Genomic DNA, 21,617 nt, shown 5'->3' with positions numbered 1-21,617 from the left:
GCAAGTAATGCCTCCTATTTTTATTCCGCCTGAATGGATCACAGAGGGATTGCAAATTGTATTGTTATGATGACTGAAATTATGCATTCATGACCTTAAAGTTTCATCTCCCTGCTTCAGATATTGATGGTATGATACTCTAAGAAAGCAACCTCTACCTTGCAGAGATGCGTTATTGAATTCCTGGCAAAAGTGCACTGAAAATGGTGATGACTGTATAGAAAAATAAATCCTAGAGCACAAAAGGTCGTTGTTGTAATGGTACTTTTCTCGTCTTCGTAGCTCTTCAACTTTTTTTTTGTTAAGAAATAGGAAACTTTACTTTTAGAACAAGTATCATATTTTCTTTTTTCGGGAACCCGGGCAACTGATGCAAAAATATGTTTACTTTGCAGCATAGTTAGGACATCTCCGGGGCCGAAGGTCTACTCTTTTTGCATTTAAATTTTTTTTTTTTTTTTTTTTTTTTTTTTTTGTCGAGATGGGTGTAAACGGTCTCTCAAAAGATTAACAGGGACGCCATGGGAAGGCTTGCTACATGTTCCCCGAATGATGGTTGCCAAAATACAGAACGACCTACACAAGTGGGGCTATGCACAGGACACTTCGTGTCCCTGCGGTGCTGACGTGCAGACTATTACACACATCCTCATAAACTGTCCCCTAAACGAGGCTTGCTCCCATGTGGACTTGGGAGTGCTTCGGACACTGTATGACGATGTGCATCAAATATTTAGTAAAGAAATATTTTTTCCCTTACTATCGCTTCCTTACAAATATCCCATACCTGATCTATTGAAGTGCTTGCATGTAAGTGAAGCGAAACTGTATATAAGAACAAAAGCCCAAGAACAGCACAGCAGTATATTCTAAGTAACTAAGCAACACGAGTAGATATCGATAGAAACTTTTATTTAAAATGACAGGTTCATCAAGTACGACGCCGCAAATTTGCCTTCTTCACATGAATGACAGACCTCGCCCTCCTCTCCTCATTCTCTGTGACTTGGACTGTCATGTTTTTAAAAATCTATACAAAATGCACTTGTTTGGAAAGAATGGCATCTTACCAAATAATGAAAAGCCCTTTTAACACGTCTCAACGTTGTGTTGTAATTGACAGAAACACGCACGCGCGCGCACGCACACAAACACACACGTGTACACGTACATATCTTTGTGTTTGTCCATCTTGTTTTCTTTCTCTTTGCCTCTCTTTCTCCATCTCTCTCTCTCTCTCTCTCTCTCTCTCACACACACACACACTCTCTATCTCTGTCTCTGTCTGTTTCTCTCTTGACATATATGTGTGGGTAAAGTGTACACACCCACACATGTATCTTTCTGTCTGTATTTCTCTCTTTCTCTCTTTATAAGTGTGTGTAGGTGTGCATGCTGTGCTGGGGTGGGGGATAGGGACAAACAGTTAACATAATTAGGTTGACGTATACCACCCAGCATTGATTTAGATTTTATGAGTTGTTATTTCCACCCTTGAAAAGAAAAGAAAAAGTGTCCCCACCACACACACCAACTTATATATAAGTGTGTTATTATAACCCTTTATTGTATTTATTTGCTTCCCCACCAAAGCAAATTAGGCACAAGGCCGTTTTTAATGTGGAGTAAAAACCAGCTACCCTAAAAGTAGGCAAAAAGGGGACATTCTGGTTACCAAAAATAATAATTGTCCCAGCATAGAGGGTTTCCCCTCCATTTACTGGTACAAATTATCTTAAGTGCAGCATCTGCAGAACAGATACTACACTGGGTATTTATTTGCTCCGCCACCGAGCAAATTAGGCACAAGGCCGATTTTTAATGTGAGGAGTGATGGGGAAATGGGGACCAGCTCCCCGGGGAGTAGGAGAGCTGGATAGTGACAATTGGTATGAAGGATTGCCCCTACATTGACCAAGGTCTTATATATGGGGTTGCCCCCACATATGGTCTTTGCTTGTAGTATCTGCCGAAACAGATACTACACTTTGAGATATTAAATTTTTTATTCAAAGGAAAAAATACAATAGGGAAAATGAACAAAAAACTTAGGCACAAGGCCAACTCAAAAAGAAATGAGGTTGGTTGATCTATCTCGTCTCTATTGGAAATTTTAAATGATTTTTCTCTCGGCCAGCATCTTTAATCATGGTTACCCTTTTAAATTTGCATTTATGTGTGTGTGGTGTGAGTGGTGGGGTCTTCCTACTTAAACCCAATTTAATTTTTTTTTTTTTAATATCAAAAAATACAAAAAAGATAACAATATTAATAAAATTTCATTTGTGTCGAAGGACATGAGGAAAAAAAAAGAAAGGAAGGTTAATAAGGTCCTCCCAACCCTATCTGAAATGCTAGTTTGTAAAGGAACCAGGGTTTCGCGGGCAGCCTCTAAATGGAGAGGGCAGGGGTTGTGTCCTAAATAGGGGAGAAAAGAAAAATTTGATGGTGAGGGCGGAGGGAGGTGTTAGTGTTTGGTTTGATTTCCTCCAAGCTGGGTTGAATTTCGAGAGGAGGGGGAGGGGGCAAAAGAAAAAAAAAAGTTGTTTTTGGAGGTTGGGGATCTTGGAGGCTTTCTAATAAGGGAAACAAGATTTATTTGGCTGGCTGAGAGGCTAAAGGAAGTAGAATTGGAAAGGGGCGGGGATCCGACAGAAACCCTAGAACCAAGCTCTCCACACCTAGGCGGGGAGCACGTATTCAAATTTGGCCCCTCTTCGTACACACAGACTTGCTAACTGTCTCCATCTTCTTTCAAAAGCCACGCGATGCAGCCTTCTTCTGTCGCATCTGATCTTTAACTGCAGTTGGTGTTTAAAGAAAGCGATCAGATCTTGATCAGAAAAAGGCAGTACCACTCGGCCATCTTGCAGTCTCGACGTCCAAGTCATTTTAGCGCGGCTTGGCATTCTTTCAGGAAGGCTGAATCTCCCCGCGGCTTGCGGTGACTCTCGATAACGGGGTCGAGAATGAGGTCGGGAAAGGCGGCAGTGATTGCGGGGTGCCACGGGTTATCGTCTTGAAAGTAGTGGCTAAGGAAGACCAGCCTCTCGGCGTCTCGATGACACCTCAAGTCCAACATTCCCAAACCTCCCTCACACGGATGTTGAATACAGACTATGTCTGCTCACCCAGTGTCTTTCTCTGTCTGGAGCAAGGACAAGAGTTTGACAAGAGCTGTTGGGTGTTGTGCAGGCAGAGGAAGTATTGCCAGTTGGTAAAGGATAAGAGGGAAGACGTATGTGGTGCACGCTTCAGCTCTACCCTTTAAGGAAAGTTTCCTAGGAAGCCACACTTTGACTGCAGCTGCCACCTTTGACCGTACTGCTGACCAATTCTTATCAAGCTGGAGACCCGGTCTGAACCACACGCCAAGAATCTGAACAGGGCCATCAGTCCAGCTGAAAAGTGCTGGAAGGTTTGCGTTGCCACTCCAGGCGCCCAACTGCAGTCTGACCGACTTGCTGCAGTTTATTTTGGCCCACGTGATTCTTTCGTACTCTGCAAGCACCTCCGACATGATCTCGATGTCTCTGAAGCCCAACACAAAGACCGTGACATCATCGGCGAACGCGGATACTTTGGCAGCTGAGCCACCAGGCAGAGTCATTCCACGCAGGGCCGAATTTGCCTCCCCACGTCTCAGCTTGCAGAGCAGAGGCTCCAAGACCAGGACATAAAGCATGTGCAACAGCAGACAACCCTGACGAACTGACCGAGAGATAACAAAGTGTTTCGAGTGCTTTCCGTTGACTTGCACGACAGCCGTGGGCTGTCGATACATCACGGAGATCCACTTGTGGAAGTCCGGTTTAAACCCGGCAGCCTCTAAGACAGATGCCAGGAAATAATGATCGACCCTATCGAACGCTTTGGACGGATCTAAGTTGATCTGCGCGGCTTCCGTGTTGTCATCTATTCCCCCCTCTAGGATTGTGCGGATCAGGTGCAAGTTGTTCTGAATCGATCTCCCCTTCACAGCATAGTTCTGTTCACGTTCAACCAACTCTTCGATAACAACCTGAAGCCGATTCGACAGGACCTTGCTCAAAATCTTCAACTCTGTGTTTAGCAGAGTTATGGGTCTGTAGTCGTCTAACTCTTCTCCACGATGCCCATCACCTTTTGTCAGCAATGTGATCACTCCCTTGGTTACCTGCCCTGGGATAGATCCATGAACAAACCAATGGTTGAACACATCCATCAGAAGAGGCAGAAACATGAGCGACAGCTGTCTGGCTTTGGGGTGGGGGTGGGTTTTGTTGTTGCTGTGTGGGATGGTGTATGCTCACAGGGGGTGGGGGGCCACCTTTTCTTCCCCTTTCATCTTTTTAACTCTTTTTTTCTTTCTTTTTTGTTCCTCAAATAGACCGGGGAGTAGGGGGGGGTTGTTTTGGGGGTTGTTTTCCCTCCCTCTCATTGGCAGACTCATCTTCTGAGGAGTAGTCCTTTCTTCTCTTGGTCCATGATTCAGTTCGTCCAGGGGCCAATCGTTGTTCCTGGAGTGTTTTTTTTTCTGCTCCTCTTGCTGTTGTTGATGATGCTTTTGCTGCAGTTGCTGCTGCTGCTGTTTCGGTTGTGACGTCTTTGGCTGTGGCGGTTGCTGGTCATTGTGTTCTGGTCGCTTGGGCGGTATCGGCTGCAGCGGCTGTTGCTGTTGCTGCGGCGCTTGTTTTCCGTCCGCTTGGTGGCTGGAATTGGGGGACTTTGTTTTCCCTTTCGAGTCACTGTGACCCATCCAATGCTGGAGGATGGGTCCACTGGCTTGGTTGTCATCTCTTGGGAACAAGGCTTGTCGGCAGCTGTAGGGGCTTTGGTCGGATTTCTTTTGGGGCAATCCTTGGTCATGTGTCTCTTCTGCTGACAGTGCCAGCAGTGCGGTCTCCGTCCCTCTACTATGACAGACATTGTCCCCTCCTCGCACCTCAGTGTTGCTGGTATTTGGTTGAATCTAGCTTTGTCAAGGTGCATCTGGAGTCTGTAGCCTCAGTCAGTACGTCCCTCTTCTTGCTTGTTGGGGCCACAGACACCATGTTCCCGTACTGGCTGAAGACCGCTCCTAGTTGTTTTGGTCCCAGCGCAGATTAGTTCTATTAGCTGTCTCTTCTTTGGTTTGGGAGCAGGACGTCCCACATTGCATAGCTCCTCCTGCATATGTATTTGGCTGGGATCTTTAGATCCAGGAGGAGGTCCACCATTTTGTCCTTGTCTACTCCTGTGAGGCCTTTTTTCTTTGTGTCCGAGGTGATAAAAGACACTATCCTCTTCTTAAAGTCTTCTGCGGCACCTGGAAGCGGTTTTATGACATTCCCTTCTGTGAGATCCTTGTAAGTGGATTTGAAGAGGTCCTGGTATTCCTGAGGGCACATTTGGGTTTGTGGACCCCATTCAGTGTCTTCCTTACTGGCAATGCGGGTCCATGACACTGTCGTCTGGCTTGGATGTTGCTGTTGCTGCTTCTGCTGACTGTTTGTGGTTTGCCCAGTGGGATGAGAGCCGGCCAATCGGTGTGAGGTGTTGTCAATCTGCCGGTCCCTTCCTCTTGGGTCTCTTTCTTCTTCTTCCTGGGTGCCACCTGCTGTGGTCCACCAGTGACGGGGGTTGCCTCTGCTGCAGTTTTTGTTACCCGGATGTTGCTGGATTTCAAACTTGGTTTCTCCCTTTCTGGAGGGGTGGCTACTTGGGGCTTAGTCTCTTGGGGAGCGTTGAAGCGGGCTGGATCTTTGGTCACCCTCCGAGGATATTTAAGGACACTATCGCTTTGTTGATTAGCACTTTAGTCCTTCTAGCTACTCCATCCTCATCTGTAAGGGGGTCATCCTCTTGGGGAGCTGGAGTGCTACATTTGGGTGATGGTGTGGTGGGCTGAGGAGACGGGGGTGCCACTGGCTGTGGGCCGCCCGTGACATCCATTGTCTCCTCGTCCCTTGATTTTTCCTCCTCTTTTGCTGGGTGGTTGCCCTCGTGGGGAGCAGGAGTGGAGGGGTAATATTCGGCTGACGAGAATTGAGGTGCAGGAGGTGCCACCAGCTGTGGTCCACCTGAAACATTCTTCGTTCCCTCGTCCGCCGTTGCCTTTGCTCCCTTAGCCGGGGAATGGCCCTCTTGGGGAGCAGGGTCCAGACTTGGTTTTTCACCAGTTGGTGGCTTCTCCAGGGTCGCCGCAGGCTACAGCCCTACCCTGCCTTTCTCCTCTTCTTCTGGATAGCTGGGAGTTGTTCCTTCCATCAGGGAGCTTTCTAGGGGAGCAATGTGGTGCATCTGGGGTGGTATGTCCCCTCTGCCCGGCATCGTGGAGTGGTTTCACTGGCCACTGATGTGGACCAAAGTGTAGCGGGGAGAAAAAAAGGTGCAGTGGGTGCGAGCGAGTCAGAGTGTCACGTCGCAATTAAGAGAGAGAAGGGATAGACATCTCTTCCCAGAAAGGGGAGCAGAAACGAAACACCCGCCCTACCCACGTCATCCTACCCACAAACAATCCTAAGGAAGCGAGAAAGTGAACTTGGTTTGCTCAATCCACTGGGAGAGCAGCGAAGGAAGACAAAGTTTTGGGCCTGGCAGGTCAGAGTGCTGCTCAGGCAATTAAGAGAGGAGAGAATAGACCATTTTAACCTCAAAGGAGAGGAGGAAACGAAGTACCTAACAAACTAAAGCTAACCCGACCAGGTCGCGTCTACCAAAAAGTGTTGTCGGTCCCAAAAACAGCAAACTCCTAAAGAAGGGATCGGTTTTGGGTCCAGACTACCACACAATGGCGTCGGTTCTGGGGGGAGCAAAGAGGGTCCTGACTCACCAAAAAGGGGGTCGATCCCACTAACAAAAGTTAGTGCGTCATGAAAGTGACAAAAGTGACACCTTGAACTTAACCCAGAGGTCAAGTGACGGAGCCCTTTGAAAAAAATCAAAAATGGGGTAACTGGGAGAACAGATACTACAAAAGGTCAAGAACAACAATCCATGGGTGTATCTCTATAATGTTTGATATGAGAGAACATGCGATATAAACATTTTATAACTGATATGAAACTGAAAATAGAAATCTTAAAATTTTAGCTTTTGTGTATTTATTATATACACGTCACTGGTAAAGAATTCCAGCAAAAACCTAACAGCCAGCCATTGTTCTCCCCTGAATGTGCTGCTGCCATCGCGCACAGAAATCACTTTTTCCATAGCTACCAACGTAATAGATGTACTGAGACTAAAGCTGCTTTCAGGACTGCCAGCAACCACTGTAAAAGAGTAATAAAACATGCAAGAGAGCTATATCCTCAGTCTGTTAAATCCAAAGTAGCTGAGCAGCGGCTTGGTTCCCACCAGTTCTGGCAAATAGCAAAAAGGATCTTGAACAGAAGCGTGCGTTCTATCCCAACTATCATCAATGGACCTGAGGTCATCTCGTCAGCATCAGACAAGGCCAGACTATTTGCCAAGAACTTTGCAGCTAATTCTACCCTATGCAACAATGACCATCAACTCCCTGTATTTCCTCCTATAACAGACAACACGCTATGCAACATACAAATATATGTGCATGAGGTCGCCAAGCTAATCAAGAACCTTGATCCCAGTAAAGCAACTGGCCCTGACGGCATTCCAGTTATAGTGCTGAAAAAGCTCCAACCAGAACTTGCCCCCATACTTACAAAACTGTTTAAGCGCTGCCTTAAGGAGAAGTGCTTTCCAACACCCTGGAAAACCTCATCAGTATGCCCTGTATTTAAGAATTCAGGTGAAAAGTCATCTCCCTCTCAGTACAGACCAATAAGTCTCCTGTGTATCATGAGTAAGTTGTTGGAATCCATATTAAATAAAGAAGTAGTCAACCACCTCAACAGAAATAACCTTCTTAGTGACATGCAATATGGTTTCGGCTCTGCAAGACCTACAGCAGATGTGCTAACGGTTATATGACATAGGATTAGTGAATCTCTTGACAAAGGCTTCCTTTCCAGGGAAATTGCTCTTGACATATCGAAGGCCTTCGATAAGGTATGGTATACGGGCCTACTTCACAAGATTTCCAGCTATGGTATTACTGGAAATGTTTTCTCAATCATTAAATCATTTCTCTCTGATAGGCTCATAAGAGTAGTGGTTGATGGGCAGAAATCAGAGGCCCACAGTATTAATGCTGGAGTCCCCCAGGGGTCCATCCTGGGCCCAACTCTCTTCCTGATCTACATCAATGATCTCCCAAAACACATACTTAAATCATTCGTTGACATCTATGCTGAGGACACGACCATCTATGGCAACACATCAAAGGCCGTAAATGACAAAGTTCTCTCTAATTCTCTCTCCTCTGATCTTGAGCACGTGGTACAATGAGGTAAGAGTTGGCTGGTCACTTTTAATGCATCTAAAATCAAGCCTCTATCTTTACACCATCAACGCTCTAATCTCCATCTGGCATCAATTGAAATGGATGGCTCTCGTCATAGGAAGGCTCCATGTTTTGATAAGCTTCTAGGTTTGACCTTTACTCCTGATCTGAAATGGAACACATACATCAAATCTGTTGCCATGGACGCTGGGAAAATGGTGGGGTCCTTCTACCACTCCAGAAGATATCTCACTACTAATGCAATTCTCTATCTCTATAAAAGCCAAGTGCGTCCAAGGATGGAGTATTGCTGTCACATTTGGGTAGGAGCTGCTAAAAACAGTCTATCCTGCCTTGACAGAGTACAAAATAGACTTCGTGGTTTAGTGGGGGGGGGTGCCCCTTTCTCTTCCCTGCAACCTCTCTCCCACAGAAGAGACGTTGCGAGCCTGTCTTTGTTTTATTGTTATTTCCATGGCAGGTGCTCGTCTGACCTCCAATCCCTCGTCCCCCCTCGCCAATCTTTCACGAGAAACACCTGTCTGGCTGAAACTGCTGTCAATAATTTTCCCCACCCCCTATCTGTGCCTAAATCCAAACCTAGATTCCATGAGCAAAGCTTTTTTCTTAGAACTGCACGCCAGTGGAACTCTCTGCCGTTTGCCTGTTTCCCACCTGACTACAACTTGGACGTCTTCAAGTCCAACATAAACAAACTTCTGACAAACCGCCCCCTTAAGTAAGGCACTCTATCAAAACCCCCTATACTAATGATTACTACAATACTATCTCATTGATTACTGTACACGCAATAACCCTTACCCCTGAGTGGCCTTCGCGCCTTGATAAATGGTGACCCCATGTAAAAAAAAAAGACTGTAAAAAGAAAGAAACAAGACGATCACGGAGCATGGAACGAAATTATGTAAAAATCACGTTAAAGTCGTGGATAACATTCGAGATCACGTGAGTGACGTCACAGCCGTAACACTGAGGAAATAAATGTCGTTGTTACAAAGTAAAAGCAAGTTAGAGTTCTTTTCTATTCGTTGTCCACTTTGCGGCTGAGGCATACAACATGTGTTGGTTTCTGGACAACATTACAGTATTATTCGGACTACTGAGTGTTATTTTCACAACGTTTCAGTTTATGTAATCCCCGATCTCTTTCGGGTGCCTCGAACTCACGAATATTTCTCTCAAACTCGTGAATCTTTTGGCCAAACTCAGGAATCAGCATAGCATTTCGAATGAAACCCTTTATTTAATCCATGGGCGTAGCAGGCTATCGTTCCGTCGGCCATGACTGGGTAGAAGTCATAAATAATTCGCAATTGTATTTTGAATGTCGCCTGTACTGAGAATTGAACATTCAACCTTCCAGAAAAGTGTAACTTACAACTGAATTTTATCTAGTACTTTATCCACTACGTCACGGGTTCTTGTGAAACGCTGCGAAAATGACACTCAAGATGCGAATAGTAGTCTGAAGAATCCAAATAACACGAATGTAATCAATCTTCATCTCAAATACTCAGAACTATGAAGTGCAATATTTCTATTATGCACGAATTGAAAACAAAATATGTGCATGTACTCATGTGCCTAACCCCAACCCTAACTCTCTTGGGGTAAAGGGTGTAACAGAGAAAGAAAGAAACGAAAATAGGATTTTGAAAAATATAACGATTATAATAAGTTTCAGACAAAAAATAATAATAAAAAAAAACAATTATTTTGGGGCAAGTTAAAGTTAGCACAATCAAAGCAAAAAATATGTGACTGAATGTTATTTCATTTTGTTTTTTTCACAATGTTTCGGCCGATGTAATCTACGAGCTTCTTCAGATAACTCTTGTCAAACTCGGGAATAATTCTGTCAAGCTAACATGACGTAACGGATAAAGTACTAGGTATTCCAGTTATACCTAACAATCTTCTGGAGGTTAAAGGTTCAATCTTCAATGCGGGTGATACTCATAATACAATTGCGTATTACTTAAGACTTCATAACCGGTATTAGCTTATACAATCGGAGACAAAAACCAGATTTATTTGAAAAACAAATCTATGGTATTTATTTGACTAATGAATTTCAATCATTAAAAGTTCAGCTAAAAACATGGTAAAAAATAAATATAGATTTAATATAGTTTTTGTTGGAAATTTAAAAAATCGTGAATATTTAAAAAATGACTTCCAGAATTTCGTGTATTTTGATAAGCATAGGAAAAATAAACATTATTGTTGACCTGTCGGTCAAACAGACAGCAACAAACAAGCAGTTCTATTTCTACCTGAAATAATAACACGTGGATGGTAAACAACGTGTGAGAACAGAATAAATGATTTATTTTAAATTGTGCATCAAATGCCTTTTTATTAACACAAACGTTTTTATCAATACAAACGTTTTTATCAATACAAACGTTTTTATCAATACAAACGTTTTTATCAATACAAACGTTTTTATCAATTCAAACGTTTTTATCAATTCAAACGTTTTATCAATACAAACGTTTTTATCAATACAAACGTTTTTATCAATACAAACGTTTTTATCAGTACAAACGTTTTTATCAGTACAAACGTTTTTATCACTACAAACGTTTTTATCAATACAAACGTTTTTATCAGTACAAACGTTTTTATCAACACAAACGTTTTTATCAATAAAAACGTTTTTATCAGTACAAACGTTTTTATCAATACAAACGTTTTTATCAATACAAACGTTTTTTTTTTTCAGTATAAACGTTTTTGTCAATACAAACGTTTTCATCAATACAAACGTTTTCATCAATACAAACGTTTTTATCAGTGCAAACGTTTTTGTCAATACAGACGATTTGGTCAATACAAACGATTTTGTCAATACAAACGTTTTTATCAATACAAACGTTTTTTTTTTTCAGTATAAACGTTTTTGTCGATACAAACGTTTTTATCAATACAAACGTTTTGTCAATACAAACGTTTTTATCAGTACAAGCGTCTGTGTCCGTCTGTAGAAAGAGCATTTAAAAACATTGTAATTTATTTTATGCCTTTTGTTATTACTTAAATGTAAAAAAATATGATTAATGTACAACTTTTTTTTCGCGCATCCTAGCTTGAAACGACCTTCTTTAGTCATTAGAAAGGGATTCATCTTCCATTATGATAATGCTCTTCACAAAGAACGTTCTTGTTATGAATAAGGATTTTCGAAAATACACAGTTTTACATTTTCAAGGTTAAAGTCAAAACTGTTGCACTGACTTAAAAGTTTTCAAAGTTTTCAAATTTTGCACGCGTTTTGATTTCTCAGTCAAAAGTTAACCGCGTTTGTTTAGCTTGACGTATACGCACTAGTTCAACAGGCGCCTGTTTCGTTTCAGACGAATAAGCAAAGGTTCAAAAGAATGTTTTCATCTTAAGAACAGCTGTAAACCAATAAATCCTCTCTTTCGCTAATACTACACAAAACAACATAGAACAGCTGCAGACAAGCTCAGTCCAAATAGAGTTGTCTTTTCTTGAAATTTTGAATTGCTTTAGCTTATTTATTTATTTATTTATTTATTTTTTCTCTCTATTTTTTTTGTTTTTTTACTAATTTATGCAATTAATGTTTCGGGCGTTTTAAGCTCCGACCTTTTCTAAGGTGTCAAACTCGGGAAGAGTATTTGAATTTTAATATGACCTTTCATATGATAGTTTTTCTTTTCTTCTTTTTCTTCTTCTTCTTCTTCTTCTTCTTCTTCTTCTTCTTCTTCTTCTTCTTCTTTATGTGTGTGTGTGTTTTGTGTGTGAAAATCGCCCCAAACAAGACATGAAGCCACTTGATGTAAGGAGCTTAAAAATACTAAAACTTGCCAACGATAAGTGTTAGATAGCATAGATTCTGATCCAAGAAAAAAGCAATTATTTCCTCTTTGTCAGAAACATCGCCCATGGAATGTGAATACTAAAGGATAAAATAAGAGAAGCAAGAGTTACGCGGATACCGAAAGTAAACACGAGATCCACTTTCTACTCTCCTTAAATTAATAAATAAAGTTAGGAAATCTGTAAATATCTGGTTGCCGGGTATCATTATCGATTTTTTTACAGCCATGGTTTGAGATTATCGTTACAATGTGAAAGATCCTTTGATTTTGTTTTTTTTTATTGTGTGTAATTCTATTTACTTATCTATAATATAAAGCTGAACGTGTGTGTGTGTGTGTGTGTGTGTGTGTGTGTGTGTGTGTGTGTGTGTGTGTGTGTGTGTGTGTGTGTGGTCACGAATAGGCTCCTATATGGTTGACTATTTTAAAAAACTGATTACATATAATGATATATGTATCGAGGATCAGGAATGGGTATGTTTGGTCTGGCAGAACGGTGGTTCATAAAAATTCTGGAGTCTGCGTCCGCACCTGGCCCCCAAAGTATGGAAATAAAAAATGAAAAAAAGTTTACAGGGGTTTTTGATATAGATGTACATAAGAATACTTTGATAAGTATGTTTCAACTTAAATAGGGATGGTATAATAAAATTGTGGAGTCTGCGTTCGCGCCTGTACTCCATGGAAATATGGCACAAACTTTAACAAATACTTTTCATATCTATTTGCGTAAGCATACTTTGATAATTATGTTTCAGTTTGAAGAAATATGGTATAATAAAATTATTGACTACCCTGAAAAAATAAATATACAAGAAATAAATGTTACCATAGTCAATAAAAGTTCAGTTCATGTTTTTTTTTGTTTTGAAATAGTTTTTAATGCTTTTTACTTGAAATAATTTCAGCGAACCGAAATTAAAACGAAATTTGAGTCGATAACTACTTAAATGAATGTTTATATAAACTACACATGCCATAATCGAATATTCCTCAAGCACAAAATAACGGAAAACATTAAAATATGTCTATAAATATTCCTTACGTTGACGGAACTCTCTTAAATTGTTAACACAGAATGCTCAGATGTTCCTCCTTCAAATTGAAAACGAGGCTCTCCATTTCAAAGTCGCTGCCATTTTGATTTTTTTAAACCGGTTCGTGAATTAAAAAAACAACTTTTTTTACAAACTACTTAAAAATACAAACCAATGAACTTTTCTACCATAAAAGTAACTTTTATTGACTATGGTAACATTTATTTCTTGTACATTTATATACATAACATTTTCTCTTTGTAAGGAAACATCATTTTGTTGGTCACTCTTGGCTACGAATGGAAATAAAGTTGATATAAAAAATATATTTTCGCGAAAATTATCTTTACTTTCAACATATTTTGCTTAGGGTAAAATTTTTGAGTATCAAAACCTATCTCTTTACAACCCCCTTCTTTTCATAACCTATCATACTTTCATCAATCACAGTCCATTTTCTGTTTTTGAACCCAGTCAACGACGGGTACTTCTGCTAGTATATATATATATATATATATATATATATATATATATATATATATATATATACAGAGAGAGAGAAAGAGAGACAGACAGAGAGCGAGAGATGGATGGATAGATAGATAGATAGATAGATTGTATATTCTCTATTTATCTCTCTCTCTCTCTCTCTCTCTCTCTATATATATATATATATATATATATATATATATATATATATATATAAGTAAACAGAATTACACACACACACACACACAAACAAACAAAGGATCTTTGACATTGTAACGATAGTCTCAAACCATATTGACAGTCTAAGAGTTCCACATATCTTGCTTGTTGGGACTTCGGCGATGACGTCATTTTTTCAGCTGGCCGGCCATCTTTATAACGAAGGCCACGCCACCATCCCCCCACCAAAAGGGGAAGCCTGGCATTTTCTCACCCGAAAGGGGGGAGCTTGGCAGTTTCTCCCCCCAAAAGAGGGAGCCAGTGTCCCCCCCGCCAAGGGTGGGGGGGCGAAGAGGCCAGGAGGAGGTGACTTTTTTCTTTGGGGGGGGGGGAGAAGCCTCCAGGCACCCTCCTCCCTAAAGGTGGGGTTGGGGATTATCTCTCCCTGAAGGGGGGAGGCCGTCACCAAGCATGTAAATCCAGAGGGGTGACTTTTTTTGTTACCCCTCGGAGTGGGAAGGGGGCCGATCACCCAGGCAACGCCGGGTAACCCCTGCTAGTTTATTAATAATATAAAAAAATTTTTTTTTTTATTAATTTTTTCTGCAACTCATTATAATCGTTATATTTTTCAAAGCTCTATTTTCTTTTCCTTTCTTTTTTTCCTTGTCCCACCCTTTACCCCAAGAGAGTTAGGGTTAGGCACATGAGTACAAATATATAAATGCATATTTGTGTGTGTGTGTGTGTGTGTGTGTGTGTGTGTGTGTGTGTGTGTGTGAAAATTTACAGAACTTTAGTGTATAAGTCTGGGAGTGATTTTAGTTAAGTCTTGTCTCAGAATATCCCCGATAATTACCAATAATCGAACCCGTTATTTTAATTTATCTATCATCGGTAAAGCCACTTTTTCCATGTCATCACTTAGCAACAATGATAGAACAACAGACCTTGAAAATTCTACTGTGGGTAAGTTGATAGCGTGTTTTTTTTTGTTTGTTTTTTGTTTTTTTGTTTTTTTTTGCGTGACTTTGTAAGTTCAAACTTCGCAGGTAAATTTCTTAATTTTTTTTTCATTAACTGCAAAGAATTTTATAAGACTTGAAAATGTACGGGTTTTATTTTTTTTTATTTTATTTATTTATTTTTTTTTTTTTCGCATGACGTGGTCTGTAGGTTCAAACCACGCACGTAAATTTCTTAATGATTGTTTTTTTTCATTAACTGGAAAGAAGTTTATTTATAACACCGGAAAATTTACGTGTGTGTGTGTGTGTGTGTGTGTGTGTGTGTGTGTGTGTGTGTGTGTGTGTGTGTGTGTGTGTGTAATTTGAAAATATCTATTATTTTTGCAACATAAAACTGGAATATTACGATGCTTTAATTAAACTTTATAATTTACAAGCAAGTGATTCTGAAGAAATTGCAAAACAGTCTACACACATATTTAGTGAAAATGTGATTCAGAGGTTCCTTATATGTCGGTTTAACAAAACATAGGCCCCAACAACCAATCACAAGTAGTATACCTGGCAACATAAGATAAAGAATTTTTCGACACAGTTGGCTAATTATAGAATTATACAGCGACAACCACATAAATTCTTACAACGAAAAGATAGTCGATGTTGATCCTGTGGTTTCTTTCGCATACGGTTCATGAAATCGTGACCTCCAAAACCTCGCCAAAGTAGTTGGTTTTGAGCTGGGAGAATAGCTGCTAAGGCACAATTCAAAGAAATTGGATTGTTGCTGGCACGTTGCATGTGGGGGCTACGTTGATCAGTAAGGTGTCACTATAACTGAAATTTACTAAAATAATTTTAGGATTACAAAAAAATAAAAATAAAATATTGGAATTACCAAAGATACAGATCAAAATAAGCATAAAAAAGGCATCAAAGCAACCCTTGAGCAAGGTTGGGTAATACTGCTAGTTTTTTTATAATTCTAATCAATATTTGTTTGGATCAATTGCGGAACATTGGTGTAATTTAGATATTTTTTCTTCTTTTAGATTACTTGTACAACGAAGGTTTAAGAGTTTAGTTTACAATACTATTTAACCCATAGCTGGAGAGAGGATATATGACAGATCTCCCCAGATTTCTAATATTCTCTCTCTCTTTCAATTATATTGCAAATGAGTTTGCGTTATCTCAACAACCGCTTACCGGTGGTTTCTTGCTGGAAACGATCATTGGGTTTTCTCTGGGATTTGGATGGCAGTATGCCTCCTTAAATATTTTCCACACTTTTTTTTTAGTGAAGGTCTGGTTCGTGCTTTCTCACCTCGGGCTTTCCATTCTCCTTGACTCTTTAACGAGTGTATCAGCCGAGGCTGGTTTCATCAAATGGTGTATTTTTGGTAGGCGGGATAGAGGAGAAATTATTATTATTATTATTATTATTATTACGACTACTACTATTATTATTAATAGTATTATTATTACTATTATTATTATTGCTTTTATTATTATTATTAATATCATTATTACTACTACTACTACTACTACTACTATTAATAGTATTATTATTACTATTATTAATATTACTATTATGATTATTGTTATTATTACTATTATTATTATTATTACTATTGCTATTAATAATATTTTATTATTATGACTATTACTATCATTACTTTTATCATTATCATTACCATTACTATCATTACTATTATTAACTTACTAGGAATAGTCACACAAGCCATCATCAAAGATTGCTCTTTGAGAACAGCTTATGGTGTTCACTGGAGTCTGAGTGACAACAAATCTCCCCAGATTTCCAGTACTTTCCACTTCTTTCGATAACCTCTGCAAAAGAATTTACGTTATCGCAACAGCCGCTAACCATTGATTTCTAATTGGTGGCGATCATTGGTCTTCACTAAAATATGGGTGGCAATAAGCCTCCACGAGGTCCCAGTCCTCTTTGCACACATCCAGCGGAGGTCTGCGCTAGTGCTTTCTCTCTTCGGTCTTTCCATCCTCCTTGACCCTCGTTGCCTGTTGCCTGTTTATGGTGACTTTTACAGAAAGAAAAAAAAAAGAAAAGAAGGGAGGGTATTTGTCAATTATACAGTTTCAGTTCTCATTATTCCATATGATTTTCCTTTGTGTTTTGCATCTGTAGCTGTTTCTATCTCCAGTTTGTGTGTAGTTTATGTGTGGTGTTAGTCTCCACATTCAATATTTCTGCAGTTTTCATTATTGAAATTCGTTGTATCTTCTCTGTCATCCCTCTGATTCCAATCTCTCTTATTCTTTTTTCAAAGTTTTTCAGTATCGTTCACAGTGCTCCTACTATTAGTGGTGTTATCTTTACTGCCTTCATTTTCCAGATCCTTTTGAGCTCTCTGGCCGGTTCCGTGTATTTGCTCCACTTTTCAGTCTACTTGATCATCAGTCTGTGGTATGCTGGAGCGGCAAAATCTACAATCTGGCAGGACTTTTTCTTCTTGTCTTTTGACATCCGGTCTTCTTGCTTGGATGAGTTCATCCATTTATATATCCATGTCCCACAGGATCTTGTGACTTTCATTTTCTAGTACTGCTGCCGGTTTGTGTTTGTAGCAATAGTCTGTGTGGCATAATTGTCAATGTACTGTTTTCCCCATTTGGTCGTGTCTATTTTTTATTATTATTATTATTATTATTATTATTATTATTAGTAGTAGTAGTAGTAGTAGTTAAAAGATTGGTGAAAACTATATGAAACTGCCGAAGCAAAAAAAAACGAATTTTGTTTTGTGTGACTATATCAACCCTTGTAAGATTTTTAAACATGTTTTTTCTTTGCTGAGGCATATCGTGAGTAATATTTTATGAGCAAACAGTGTTTGCTCTTTTCGATCGATAACTTTTTTTTTTTTTACACAGTGATAACCACTTATCAAGGCCTGGAAGCCACTCAGGGATAAGGGTTATTGCAAGTACATTACGTTAGTGTGGAGATTTGATGAAGTGTTTAATTGGGGGGGGGGCGGTTCATTAGGAATTAGTTAACATTGAACTTGAAGACATCCAAGTTGTAGTCCGGAGGGAAGCAGGCAGACGGAACAGAGTTCCACAGGCGTGCAGTTTTAAGAAAGAAGCTTTGTTCATGGAATCCGCGTTTTGATTTAGGCACAGATATAGAGTGGGGGAAATTTTTCACAGTGGATTCAGCTAGACGGGTGTTTTTCATGAAAGATTGGCGAGGGGGGACCAGAGATTGGAGTTCAGACGAGCACCTGCCATGAAAATAACGATAAAACAAGGATAGGCTCGCAACGTCTCTTCTGTGGGAGAGAGGTTGCAGGGTAGAGAAAAGGGCATCCCCCACGAAGCCACGAAGTCTATTTTGTACTCTGTCAAGGCATGATAGGCTGTTTTTGGCCGCTCCTGCCCAGATATGGCAACAGTATTCCATCCTTGGACGTACTTGGCTTTTATATAGATAGAGAATTGCATCAGTAGTGAGATATCTTCTGGAGCGGTAGAAGGATCCCACCATCTTTCCAGCGACCTTGGCAACAGACTTGATGTACGTGTTCCATTTCAGATCAGGAGTAAATGTCAAACCCAGAAGCTTGTCAAAACATGGGGCCTCACCCAGACGAGAGCCATCCATCACAATTAATGCCAGATGGGGATCAGAGCGTTGATGATGTAAGGATAGGAGTTCAAAGATGTGTGTTCAGCATGTCCCGTGTTGCCAGGGCTTGAATATGAAAAAATGATTTAACTATAAAATATCCATAAGTTATTTAAGGTGTTAAAAGTAGGGAAACAGTGTATATATATATATATATATATATATATATATATATATATATATATATACACATATATATATATACATACATATATATATATATATACATACATATATATATATATACATACATTTATATATATATATACATATATATATACATATATATATATACATATATATATACATATATATATGCATACATACATATATATACATATATATATACATACATACATATATATACATATATATACATATATATATATACATATATATATATATATACATATGTATATGTATATATACATGTATACATACATATATATACATATATACATGTATATATATATACATACATATATATACATATATATACATATATATATATATATATATGTTTATATGTATATATATATATACATGTATATATACATATATATATATATATATATATATATATATATATATATATATATATATATATATATATATATATATATATATATATTAAACCAAATAAAACCCATTATTGCCGAACTAAATCCAAAACTTAGCTTAGGGTTAATTTACGGTTATATTAGGTGCAAATTCTGTAGGACTACTAAAAAACTAAAAAAATATTCTAATTATAAAAGCCAGTTTGATTTTCTGATGTGTTAATAATTTAAAAAAATCTTACCTAAAATATATATGGGAACTTATTTTGGTAATTGTGCATCTATGCTACCGCGCTGAAATATTAAGTTATTATTTTGAAAAACATTCTTAACATGGGGAGGGTAGGGTGTTTTATAACTATTCTGTACTTTCACCTTACAATTTAATAAACAAAAATATCGTAAAAATTGAATTTAACTATAAAATACTATTTTAAAAAATAGCGTGGTAACATAGTTCTATAAGCAACCATTTTTTTTTATAAACATTTGTAGGTCAGTTTCCGATTTCAAATCCGGAAGCTGCCACCAAATAGATTTTTCTTGTGTTACCATAAAATAGAATTAAAACTATTAAGTGATAGCAGGTTTCACTGTAAACGTGAAACGCCGAAATATAGAGTATGACGGAAAAGTATAGCTATTATCTTTATAAACAAATCGAGAATGAGACTAAATCCAGAAGAACAATAACTTAAGTTCATATTTACGAATTAAAAGTGTGTTTCTAACATCAGCTTTCATAAGCTTTCCATAAGCTTTTCTAAGATGGTTTATAAATATGGCGACTACTACTACTGACCTAGTTTTAGGCGTTTCACATTTACAATAATACTTGCTATAATTCTAAAGTTCGTGTTTTTAATGTTTCATTCAAGTTTAAAGGCCGCCATTTGTTACAAATCCAAGGGATTGGCATGGACATGAAAATGGTCACCGACTATACTCATATTTGCACTTGAAAATAACTCTCCCAGAACACACAAATTCTCTTACAATTACTAATCAAAGATTTCTCACATCATACAGGACTCAAACATCGCGTTCTTGTTCAACGAAACGCCAATCAACACCAGAAATCAAACAGCCAATCTAAAGACACCTCTCACATCACTCTACATAAAACCACAAATCAACAACTACCACGTCAGATCTGCAAACATGTAGTTACATGTCCCGCTTTCATTCTACTCAACCCACATACATCACTCAACCCCCAGATCTCATGTGTTACAGTGACAACATCATCTACTTATGACATGACTAAGTCTAAATGATCTATACCACCTACTAAAAATGCAAAACACGTTATTTATAAATATATTGTCAATTGTTTTATACGTTGTATTGAGAGATATCAAAACAGTTATATTACATAGTCAGGGATAGAGATATTGTTCTCCAAACGGTATACAGTATAAACTGAACGTATTGTTCTTTAGCCAGAGGGTACGATATCGACGTATAAACTGAGTTATGATGTATCAGAGAGTTATCACACTGGTATATATTACAGTTCATATTTACGTAAAGGTATCATTTTTTTATAAGAAGAATATATGCTTCATACCTTTTCTTTCTTCAAGAGTTCTTCTATCTTCACTGCTGAGTTCTGCAATGAAACATGAAATGATCAACACCATAACCAATTGAGACCTCTGTTCTTCTTTCTTTTGTGAAACCACAGAACAACACTTTATATTTTTAAAATATAAATTTATTTCAGCTATCTCAAATGGTCTTCACTGGAGCCTGCATTTCGTGTCTACATGCTTGTTCTTCACATCCTCGCTTCCTGGCTTGAAGCATGTCTGTTCACTCCCGTGACCAAACTCAAACTTTCCGACTGACTAAACTTCCCGACCTCTTTACCTCAGTTCTGTTACATCACTATTCAAAAAGCACACGTATTTCAACGTGCGACCTTTCCACATATGCCTGCCCAAGGTCATTTTTTTTATTTAACCTAGTTAATTTAGATAAAAATCCTCAGTTAAAACCCATTGCTACATTTTACTCAATAAACAATAAATAACTCCCAATAGAAACTATTTTAACAATATCACTGAATAGATAAATAAATAGATAGATAGTCAGATAATAATTAATTAAACTTTTAGCAATTTTATTATATAACACAGTATATGCAGGTGTACGTCGCATTATTGCATCAACCTATATTGCACAGTACAGCTCTGTACAACTTTTGCCATTACTTCACTCTGATGGTGGAGCGGTATTTGGACCTAATGATCTTCATGTAGAAAAAGCTAACTCACATAAAATAAGTACACCCAAACAATGCAGTCAAGAAAGTAACACATGTACTAATGTTGTGGTCCTCTATGAGTAAGTTTCATAATTTTCCATGAGTTCTGTATCAGCTGAATGTCAGCTTATAGTGTCAGAATCGCATCCCTCACTCCAGAAGTGTTCAGGTTGCAATTTTCGATGCGAGTGAAACAACTACAGCATCTTTTTAGAAAGGACAACACGTGAATGTGGCGATTAGCTCGGATAAAGCAAAGTTTTTAAA

The 21,617-nt window shown here is 38.7% G+C and overlaps 1 protein-coding gene across 2 annotated transcripts in view; it reads right to left on the bottom strand.

The window, feature by feature from the left end:
- The window catches only part of LOC145293100 (beta-1,3-galactosyl-O-glycosyl-glycoprotein beta-1,6-N-acetylglucosaminyltransferase 3-like), a 96,447-nt gene that overhangs the window by 38,066 nt on the left and 36,764 nt on the right, over nt 1-21,617 (bottom strand). Inside the window, exon 2 of one of the 2 annotated variants that reach the window (XM_080139476.1) lies at nt 20,652-20,693. The exons of the other annotated variant lie outside the window; for it this stretch is intronic. The gene's annotated coding sequence lies outside the window, so the exon portion shown is untranslated. The remainder of the gene's footprint in view (nt 1-20,651; nt 20,694-21,617) is intronic. 2 annotated transcript variants of the gene reach the window in all.

Source organism: Euprymna scolopes, chromosome 14, assembly GCF_053919585.1.
Source record: "Euprymna scolopes isolate OS-2025 chromosome 14, ASM5391958v1, whole genome shotgun sequence".
In the NCBI taxonomy this organism is placed as follows: Eukaryota; Metazoa; Mollusca; class Cephalopoda; order Sepiida; family Sepiolidae; genus Euprymna; species Euprymna scolopes.
This window is presented reverse-complemented; position numbering and strand designations above follow the sequence as displayed.